This window comes from Hibiscus syriacus, unplaced genomic scaffold (genome assembly GCF_006381635.1).
Source record: "Hibiscus syriacus cultivar Baekdansim isolate YM2019G1 unplaced genomic scaffold, ASM638163v2 tig00001120_pilon, whole genome shotgun sequence".
NCBI lineage: Eukaryota > Viridiplantae > Streptophyta > Magnoliopsida > Malvales > Malvaceae > Hibiscus > Hibiscus syriacus.
In genome coordinates, this window is record NW_024061845.1 from 1789626 (window position 1) to 1801649 (window position 12024).

General features: G+C 34.5%; 2 pseudogenes; both read left to right on the forward strand.

Annotated features, from left to right (window-relative positions):
• Positions 1 to 202: 202 nt before the first annotated feature.
• On the forward strand, positions 203 to 3895 carry LOC120120603 (annotated as a pseudogene).
• Positions 3896 to 4091: 196 nt separating this feature from the next.
• LOC120120614 lies at positions 4092 to 5265 on the forward strand (annotated as a pseudogene).
• The last annotated feature ends 6759 nt before the right edge of the window (positions 5266 to 12024 follow it).

Sequence of the window (12024 nt, forward strand, 5' to 3'; positions counted from 1 at the left end):
AACAAATGAAATAAATTTTCATATACATTTTAGTTATAATATGGAGCAAACCAGAAACATGTATATTGTTATGAATTGGATAGTAATCGCCGGTAAATAATAACAATAATAAATGGATTGGCTTATGGTTCGTTTTTTTTTGTGTGTGCGTCTTTTAATGTGGACTTTTCACCTTTTTTATATTTGAAATTTATTAAAATAGAAAGAAAGTCGTTACATATATTAATTTGACGTGTTAAATTCAGTTAATACTCGTGTAATTGCAGGACAAAATCTGTCTTACTATCTTGCCTAATCAAGTAATGTGAAATCTAATGGATATCTAACAGGGATCCGAAAGGGGTCCATTCCTCTTTGATTCGAGTATTGCATATGATTTTACATAAAAATAAGCATGAGTTTTCCAATCAAAACGTTCGTACCATTCAAAATTGGATGGATCGAGAGATTGATAGAATATATTTTTTATTAAAAAAATGATTTTATAATTTTATATTTTTTTATTAATAATCTATTTTTATCATTAAAATTTTATATGTTCACTTTTCTAACATATAGTCTCGCATATATCCTTATCTCCTCTAACACTAATTAATTAAACAACTCATAATGTAGATAATAAAATTCGGACACAACTTTAAATATCTATAAAACTTGGAAACTTTTTAGTATTATAAAAAAGGGGGAGGGGTCATATGTTGGTTGAGGGTTGAGGGTTGAGGTTTTAAGATAGATGAGGAATCATAATATGCTCCTCATATGTAGAGTGAGGGGTTAAAATATGTTCCTCCTAAAGTTGATGTCTTTGTGTGGAAAGCTGTCCATCAAAGATTGTCAGTCATTCTAGAGCTGGAAAAGCGTAAAGTTTCATGCAAGGATAATTTCCTTTGTGTATTGTGCAAAAGAGAACAAGAATCGATCAATCATATTTTGTGTTATTGTGATGTTGTATGGCAGCGTTGGTGTAGTGTGTGGAAGACTAAAATTGTATTTTCCATGAACGTTAAAGCGCTGATTGAGGTGTGGTGCAGTCAAAATGTAAGATGGAAGCTTCGTTTATGAAATTTGGGGTTCTTTGGTCTTATTTGGAATATTTGAATTTGCAGAAATAATGTCATATTTAATTAGTGTTTATTGTCGGTGGAAAAAATGTTTGATCTAGCCTTGTTTAAGATTGAGGTTTGGGCTAATAGCTCATGGCCGATGTTGATTCCATATGTTCAAGATTTTGTTAGATGCCCTGAATCCGTTATCTTAGGTGTTAGATGAAGGTGGTTCTTGAATCAAGTAGATTTTCCATGCAGCGTTTCTGGTGGTTTCCTGGGTTGTGTTCGATTTTGTTGGCTTAGGTTTTTCACTTGGAATTAGGAGTTTGCTCATTCCCCTTCACTATTGATGTTTTGATCTTGTTTCAGCTGTGCATTTCCATTGCCCTTCCATTTTTGGTTACGTTTTAATGCTTCTAAATGTAGGATATAAGCTTGGTGGGGTGGGGTTCGTGTGCTCCATGCTGCTGTACTAGCTATTTCTATTTGTTTTTCCTTATGAAGTTTGATTCTATCTCACTTCAAAGGGCACTATTTTTCCTCTATTTTGATTTAGGAAGACTTTTGAATGAGGCTCTTGGGGTAGAGTACTTTGTATTCAATTCTAATATATACAAACTGTTTTTTTTTTCAAAAAATAAATAAATAGTAAATAAAGTATTGAGTTGATCAATAATCAATCAATTACCTAATTAAATAAAGGTAATTGAATAGAGATAAGATTTCTAATCTTATTCAAGAAGACAATTCAAAATGAAAGAAGCTTCTCCTCCTCCCTACTAAATGAACCGATGAATGGACGAATAATGGAAATTTGAATATATTTTGAAATTCCGGTTTTAAAAATAATATATTTAAAAATTAGAATTATGGGAATTACGCAGATAATTAATGTGATGACTTTCTAATTTATTATTTGCGAGAGTTTATTTTATTTTATCAATAATATTTATATATGTAAAAATAACATTTTTATAAGATTATATTTATTTAATTTTTAATTTATTAAAAATACATATATCTTGCCAATATAATTAATCAAAATCTTTTTAAGAAAAATTATATTTTTTATTGTTAAGATATAATAATATATATTTCAAAAAATTAATAAGACTAAACCACATATTTAGTCACTGATTATTCATGTGGTTTTGTTTTGATCACTTATTTTTTTTAAATATTACATAAATTTATATTTTTGTTCTGTTTTAATCATCTATCTTAAAAAAATTAACGGTGATGTTGATGTGTCATCATAAGACAACAATATATTATAATTGGAAAAAAAAAATATTACGTTAGCAATCACATTTATTTTTTAACGGTGTGACCAAAATGAAATAAAAATATAAGCTTAGATACAATTTTAAAAAAATATAGTTAGATGGCCAAAATAAAACTGTTAGAATAGTTAGGTGATTAAATATATAATTTACCCTATTAAGAATGGGGGATTGGTGCTGAGTGTTGACTTGGTTACTTTTCTGAAAGGTTCTGAGGGCCGACTCAGCCTGCTTGAATTAAAATCTACATATCTTGTCTCTCATTATCGATTCTCTTATGTAAAATAAAAAAATAAAAAATAAATACAAGGAAGTGTCATTTTTTTTAATTAATAAAAATATTTTATATTTAAGAAGAGCGCTCTCTCTCTCTCTCTCTCTCTTCTCTACCTATAAATAGCCAAGCAAAACCCAAAGCCATTTGTTCATTTGATTTGCCCCCTGCTATACAAATCTGCTTCAAACTCAAAAACCATCCATCTTCATCGCCAACAAGATCCAACCTTTTTTTTCTTCTCTCTTCTTTTCTCCATATTTCTCAGTTGTATCGAAAAGAACTCAACAAAGATAACTGACAGAGCAACCAGTAAACAATGGTGATATTATCAAAACCAGCGATTGAACAGTTCTCTTATATCAGAAACAAGCAGCCAGCCGCCGCATCGTTCCCTATCGTAGACCTCTCGAAACCGGATTCCAAACACCAGATAATCAAAGCCTGTGAAGAATTCGGATTCTTCAAGGTGATCAACCTTGGGGTTCCCATGGAATTCATTTCCAGACTGGAATACGAAGCCACCAAGTTCTTCTCTTTACCCCTCTGTGAGAAAGAGAAAACAGGGCAGCCCAAACCTTATGGATACGGCAACAAAATGATCGGTCCCAATGGTGATGTTGGTTGGGTCGAATATCTCCTCCGCATGACCAACCAAGACCCCAACATCGCAACTGAAAACCCAGAAAGTTTAGGTACTTTTTTTTCTTACCAGAGATGGTATCTGTCATGTTTTGTTACGGGCTTCTGAAACTGTACATTTTGTTGTTTCCAGTGTTGCTTTGAATAAATACATGGCGGCGGTGAAGAAAATGGCGTGCGAGATACTGGAAGTGGTAGCCTATGGGCTACAGATTCAACCGAGGAATGTGTTGAGTAAGCTGATGATGAATGAGCAGAGTGACTCTGTTTTCAGGCTTAACCATTACCCTCCATGCCCAGATGTTCTTCAATCTCTGAACAGCAATGTGATTGGATTCGGTGAACACACTGACCCACAAATCATTTCGGTTCTAAGATCAAACAAAACTTACGGCCTTCAAATCTCTCTCAGAGACGGTTCTTGGATTCCAGTCCCCCCGACCAGCACTCATTTTTCATCAATGTTGGCGACTCCTTACAGGTAAAAAGAAAAAAAAAAGAAACTTTCTTTCAATCCAAACACATAAAAACAAGAAAAATTCATCCAAAAAAATCCATTTTTTTCAATGATTGTAATGGAATTTCAGGTAATGACGAATGGAAGGTTCAAAAGTGTGAAGCATAGGGTGGTGGCCAACAGTGTGAAATAGCAGATAACAGGCTCATGCACTTTGAGAAAATAGCTGCCTCTTAATCTTTCATTATTTTTATTTATTTTTTAAATAGATGAAGAAGAAGAAAAAGAAAATAGAAGTAGAAAGCTATTTAGGATCAAATTCTCCTACAGTTGGGAATAGAAATTAACTATGTAATTTTTACTTTTTTCTCCTTTGGTTTTTGACTGTTATGGGGTTTGTTTTAGCAAATGTAACTTTCTTGTTAATACAGTCGATTTTTCATTCCCATCATTATCACCAACCACTTCCATAAATAAAAGCAAACTAATAAGGTGATGAATTGTTAAACGTGAGTCAGTGAACTATTTCGGTTGGTTAATGATTTCATTGATTATTAAAAATAGGTTAAACTACATAAATGATCACTAATATTCGAGTAAAATTTTGTTTTCCCCGTTAAAGTTTCAAAAAGAACAAATTAATCACTAATATTATTAATTTATAAGATATTGGTCACTAAACCTTAAACTTCATTAACGTGGGTGACGGAAAGCTTACCCGGCTGTTAACCATTGACGCGGCAACCTTTTTGTTTGCTTTCTTCATCACGCTCAAGTTCCTAGTTCTACTTTTTCTGCTATAAAAGTCTTCTCTATGTTGCCATGCCAAATCAAGATTATTAATCTCCCTTCGCGGATCAAAACGCTCCATTTTGATATGCAAATTATATGATGAGCCAGCATCAAAGTCTTGAAGAGGATAAGAACTCTCTTGATTTCCATAACTCTCCCACATTACCACATTATTGCCACCTGAAATCCACTTCTCCAATGGTACTTCAAGCTCCACTATCACATCTTCCTCTTTATCATTAATCAGAAATGGCAATGGTAATAACCTTGTTCAAGAACCCAAGACTCCACCTCTTCAACCCGACAATATGGGCAGCAATAACAAATTCAAATACCCAACTCATTTCAACAATGCAAACTCATATTCTTCTGCAGTAGCATGGCAACAATGAGGGAGATGATTTTTCGTATAAATGTAATGTCATCTATTCATATAGACCCAGAATCCATTAAACCTCCAAATAGAAGAAACGTTAAGATATATAAGGATCCCAAAGCGTGGCCGCCAGGCATTGAAGAGAACAGATAAGCCAGAGGATAAGGATTTTGCAGAGACTTGTTCCTAGATGCACCAAAATGGATACGGCGTTGATGTTAGACGAGGCTATTCATTATGTCAAATTCTTGAAGAGACAAGTGCAATCTTTGGAACAAAGTGCTGTTGACAGGCCGATGGGTGCTGGGATTCCAAGTGCAACAATGGCTAACATGGGCTACTCTCTCATCAGCTTCAAGCTATGGGCAGTACACAGATGCTTAGATAAGAGATAAGAGTCTAGAATTTTGTTAATTCCTATAATGGGTATCTATGATGCCTTTGGTTTAATTATAAAGTCTGAATTTTATTTTGTTATTAGTAATTCCACATAAAATTTATTATATGCGTTCATTATCGATTAATTTCTGATAAATGATAATATAGGGAGAATAAATTTTCCATCCACACCATACAGTATTGTCAAATATATTAGCATTTAACTTTCAAGTCATTGTTTTGCCATCCATGCATGGATTTTCCTTTCATTTTTAGCGTTACTTAGCTTACTCAGGCATATATCTATCCATCTTACAAATTATAGGTAAACTAAGAGATGGTTCTTATCCTCTTCGAGATTTTGATGATGGCTCATCATATTTTGCACATCAAAATGAAGGGTTTTGATCGGGTGAAGGGAGAGTGATAATCTTGATATTGCATGGCAACAAAGAAAAAATCTTTATAGCAGAAAATGTAGAACTGTAGAGGGATTTAAAGAAGAAAGAGTGTGATGAAGAAAGCATACAAAAAAGGTTGCCACATGAATAGTTAATGGGTCAGGTAATCTTTCAGTCATCCAAGTTAATTGCGGTTAACAACTAGTGACCGATTTGTTATAAATCAATAACATTAGTGATCAATTTGCTATAAATCGATAACGTTAGTGACCAATTTGCTATAAATCGATAACGTTAGTGACCAATTCATTACTTTTAAAACTTTAGTGAAAAAACAAAAATTTACTCAAACATTAGTGACTATTTGTGTAGTTTATCCTTAAAAATATTATATATTTGAATATACATAAAAACAAAGATAGAAAAAAAGGCTGGAATGGGTCATGATCTTAAATGAAATTTTCATTTTTTTCTAAACAATTATTGTTTTATTACCTAAAAAACAGATAAATCATTATTATACTACGGTCTACTATTACATATTGTAACAACAATATTATTCAAAATATAATTTAACTAATAATATATTCAAAAAAAATTAACTAATAATAATTTCAGAAAATCATATAAATTACACACAGTCCTTACTTCCTCAAACTTTTAATGTAATTAAAGTGTGTTTAAGTTTATAACTTCTAAAATATTACAATTATAGTAATATTAATCAAAACTAAAACTCTATTAGCAAAGAAAATACACTATTTAAAGTGGTTGGAATTGTAGAATTAAATGAAAATACTGACTTTATGGAAATAAAATCACTAATTGTATTAAAAGAGAAAATATTTAAAACTACAATAAAGTTGGTAAATTAAACACATCATTAGAATATTTTCTATAACCGTTGACATAATAAAATAGTCACTCAAGATTATATAAGGACCATGTAAGAAAAATATTAAAACTTTTTTAAAAAATACTTAAACAAAAGACATATACAAACAAATTTATCTGCATAGACAAACAAACCATAATAAGGGATTAAATTACTGAAAGACTACTGACAATCACAAATTAAAATCGAGTGTTATAAAAAATCTATATACAAACATAAACTGTCTATCCAAATATCATGGACAATAAAATACATACATAAGTAAATAAATGCATAACACATATGAGGAATATTAGTTATAAGGCAGCATCCAAAACTGCGTGGTGAAAGTATACAATATTTTATGAGGGTTTCCTGAACAAAATCATAATTAAAGATTCTTGCTCTTACTTTCGACTACAACTGGGTTAAAAATAATACAAAGTGAAGTATTTTTTTATGCACCGTCAATTATATAGGAGAATCATATGACATGACAAAAAAACATGTCGATGTATTAATTTTTTTTTTGTGTACCAGACATTGGGATTAAATTATTCAAACTTTACGTGCAAATTATTCCTCGAGTCCCAAAATGAAAATGATCTTACTAGCTAAAGTCAAGAGAAAACAATAGTTATTTAACAATAGTTGGTGTCACAGTTGTAATAATGAAAGTACTTGTTACATCCCCTTAGTTTATTTATAATAAAAACCGGTTTAAATTAATCCATTTACTATAAAAACGGATTGATTAAAGAGAAAATAATCTCAGTGACCAAAAATCCCATATAATATACGATTTTAATCAACTTTTTTCGGATTCGCCAAAATGACCAACAAAATCGCAATGTGATCGCTAATTCGCAACGCGATCTCTATTATCGCAAATTCGCGTTGCGATAGTTGGAAATCGCGTTGCGATGGTATACAGTATCGTTGCGATTTTCCCAATTCGCAATGCGAATAAGTAAATCGCAACGCGAATTGGGTAAATCGCAATGCGATACTGACTATCGCAATGCGATACTTACTATCGCAATGCGATAATACAAAATCGCAACGAAATACTGACTTTCGCAACGCGATTCTGACTTTCGCAACGCGATTTACATAGCGCCATTCGTATTAACGCGTATTTTTTTTCAAATTCCAAACACGAATTTTTTCTTAATAAATCGGAAACTGAACCGTCCACAGTAATCGCAACTCATAACCTCAAACCCAAAATCACAACACTCAGTCCCATCTCCATCTCTCACTCTCTACGGCGAAATCCGTCCCCATCTCCGAAGATTTCCGTCCCCATCGCCGGCGAAATCCCTCACAACCATTCACAGTCAAAAATCCCTCACACTCATTCAGAAATGGAAAATCAACCTCCGAGGGTTAGTTTTTTTTATTTTTATTTTGAAATTTTTGCATTATTTTAGGTTTTTCATATTGAGATTGATGATAAGTTTACTGGTAATTTCAATAATAGATTAACCATTTCACTTAGATTTCTTATTAAATTCATTCGATTGCTGCCAATACTGCTAAACTGTTTAGCCTGTGAAGTTAGTATTTGTCTTTGTTTTGTCTTTTGGTTGAAGTAATGCAGAAGAAGAATAGTTTCGAGAATGAAAATCGCAACGCGGAAATAACTATCGCAACGAGAGAATCGCAACGCGAAATAAAAAACGCAACGCGAAACAAAAATCGCATTGCGATTTTCATTTCGCGTTGCGATTTTCATTTCACGTTGCGATTTTTATTTCGTGGTTGCGATTTTCATTTCGCGTTGCGATTGTCTGGTCGCGATAGTCATTTCGCGTTGCGATTCTCTCGTTGCGATTCTCTCGTTGCGATAGTCATTTCCGCGTTGCGATTCTCATTATCTCGTTGCGATTTTCATTTCAACCAAAAGACAAAAACAGTGTTGCAAATTTTAGTTTCAAGAATAAACTACTATTTATGTTTATTGTTTTGTTTTTGGTATATCTTGACAGTGTAGTTTTTGGTATATCTAACTTGGTATGTTTATTGTTTTTTTGTAGAAATTTTTTTCGGCTTCATTGACATTAAGGAATAAAGTTAGCCTAGCCACTACAATTGCTTCGAAGCTTTCACCTGCACAAAGAAAATTGTTTGAAGAAACCTGCTTCGGGCCATGGCTGAGAGTACAGCATCCGGGTGGAGATGCTAGTTTGACCCATTTGTGGCTTCAGACCATGACTAGCGATCTACCCGACAATATACAACGTGGTGAGGAAGAGATATGGTTTCATTTTCCACCGGCGTATACTTGTTTTAGGCGGAAGGAGTTCTGCTTAATCACTGGTCTACGATTCAGACACGATGATGTAGGCCGGTACACTCGTCATATCACCCGCCCATCATGGTTAACCAGGGTTTTTCCTGATGAGTCAATAGAGAAGCCGAACTTACACGTCGACGACATGAAGAAATTGTTTAATAAGAAAGATGGTTTTACTCGGATGAATGACGTCGATGTTGTCAGAGTATGCCTTCTACTACTTTTGTATGCCGGTTTTTTAGGCAAAGAGGCCAGACAACCTATTCCTCAGGAGCTAATATTATTGGTAGAGGACCTAAATGCATGGAATCTGTTTCCGTGAGGTTCGTATATATGGAAAGCTACCTGGACTAAGTTGTCGTCTGCCTTTGATGACCGCAAAAGTTTGTGGGGCGATGGGTCGAAATACACTTTGTCAGGCTTTGTTTGGGCCTTTAAGGTAAGAATTTCTATATAATGTTTTCAAAATTATAATTAATTATTTAACAATTACTAATGTTTGTTATTATATTGTTTGTAGATTTGGATATTCGAGGCCTTTCCCGCCATGAAGACATATGCAATAAAAACTTCAAATGATATTCCCAGGGCTATTTCCTGGAAGAGGAAACGTCTGTTGAATTGGGAAGACTTAATACCATATGCGACAATAAATAATGTAAGTTAACACAAATACTATCATATATAAACAAGTTATTAATAGTAGACGTTTAACTTTGTTTGAGTTTTTATATTTTTAGGAGGCCAACATTCCATTAATGAGACTGACACCCACGGAGGCTGAGCTTGCCACTGATTGGTGGCAAGCTAGTCAGCGTTTTCTTGATGGCACGAATGATGAGCAGCCTCCACTTCCTCCACTTCGAGAGCCATCACCTCACCCAGAGCCATCACCTGATCGACCCGACTATACACCTCTACAACGAGAGCCATCACCTATCCCGTCACATCATCGAGCCTCTTCTCCACCATCACCTCATGATAGGCGACCGGCAAAGATGCCACGACTTCTATCTCCCTATTCTCCACCTCCACGGGATGAGTCAAGGGAGTTACGTGATGAGGTCAATGCCTTGCGTGAGGAGATCGGTACTCTACTTGATAACGATGGTGCATGGCGTGTGGAGGTGTCTACTTTACGTGGTGAGGTTGCCGCTCTACGTGAGATGGTAGTATCGTTGCAGAATGAGGTTCATACTCTACGCAACGAGGTAAGTTTAAGATTTTCCATATTTAACTTGATGATAAATTTACTCGTAATTTCACTTAAATTAACCATTTCACTTAGATTGCTTAGTAAATTTATTCGGTTGCTGCCAAAACTGCTAAACTTTTTACTTTAACACTGTGAAGTTAGTATTTGTCTTTGTTTTGTATTTTGGTTGAAAGTTTGAAATATATTTATCTTTGTTTTCACTGTTTAAATATCATGTCTGTTTATTTACTGATATTTGTATTTAATTATTTAGCGGACTGATAAGGTGGATGCTTTACGTCGGGTTTTTCTTGCACGACAGAGTTCACGCATCAGACGACGTGCACGTGCTATTAAGTCTCCGTATACCCCAATAGTGCGAAGACACCGCAAGAAGAAGCCCGACTCGCCTGTCATCCCTCAAGAGTCTACTCCTATCGTTGAAGAGGCCCCTATCATTCCTCGAGAGTCCCCTCCCACCGTTCAAGAGGCCACTGTCATCGTTGAATAGGTCCCTCCCACCATTCAAGAGCCCGATTCACATGGCGTCATATGTAGGATTCTTGAGAAACCCTCTGACGTGCCGGACATGATGGATTCAAGTTGGCTCTCGTATGAGTTACCGGCCAGTACCATACCGGTATCTGAAGAGGAGAGGAAACAACTACCGGACACAATTCTGGATAACACCCTTTGGGCTAAGACCGCAGTTGATTTTTATCTACATGAGCGAAGCCAGGGGTGTTTCACTGACATATGCAAGCTCAATGATGATATCTATTTGTTGCTTGATCGGTCTTGGTGGGGCGTATTATTAGGGGTCGAAGACAATGGCTATTTCGATGGAGGGGTAAGTCTTATATTTTTCTTATATTTTCATTTGATTATTTTTTTGTAAATTTATGTAAGTTACTAATATATGTCTTTTTTTGTAAAACAGCATATCGATGCGTGGGTGTCACGTCTTCTAATAATTAGGAAACTTAAGGAAAATAAAAGAAATACACGATATACAATTATGCCGACGTCTTTTAACGCCGTTCACTTGAAGAATCAACGAGATGAATCATTTGCGTTGGGCAATGGACAAGCTAAACTTTATCCTGCATGGTGGGAGGTCGATAAGGTTAGTGTTTATTTTAGATTGAGTTTAAAGGTATTCATAAATAAGTGCGCAAATGAATGAATTATTACTTATGATTGCAGGTGTTTATCCCTGTTTTGGAACGTAACCATTGGCTTCTCGTCGAGCTTCAGATCCCATCCCTTAAGGCAATAGTATATGACAGCATGATAAATTACATATCATTGGCTGATTTAAGAGATATTATTAAGGGATGGAGCCCTTATTTGGCTAAATTCTTGGATGCGATAAATTATTGGACTCGTTCTGGAAACAAGAAGCCAAAGAAGCTCAATATTACAGTTAGCAGAGACGAGACCGCACCACAACAAACGAAAGGACCCAGAAGGGATTGTGGTCCTCTCGTATGCTTGGCGTTGGACCGTTTGATCACAAGAAGTATAAAGTATCTACCTCCCACCGATATAGATAGAGCTGCAGTAGGCTTGTGGTTTCGACATTATATGGCTAGATCGATATATACGAGACGCTGCCTACCTGCATCCGCGTTATAAAAATGTCCATAAACAATTGGTATGTTTATAGGCTTGTGGTTTGAAAATGTTTGGTTAAGTACCTAGAATTCAATAATTTGCTGTTTGTAGGTTTTAGATGTGTAGAAAGTGTTGTTTGAGCAAATGTTTGGTTTATGCAGGTTAATCTCAGAAGTGAGCTGCGTGAAAATGATGTATGGCTGCAAAAGTTGATTCAATAGTAGAAGTGTTATTTTCTCTAATAATTATTGCTTATTTTTTGATTGTTTAATTGATTTGTAAAAGGTGATTTGCAAAAGTTGATTTGTTTAATTGATGTTAACTTAATTCTTATTTGTGCTTGTTTAATTGATTGAAATGTAATTGTTGATTTTGTTGATTTCAATCTGC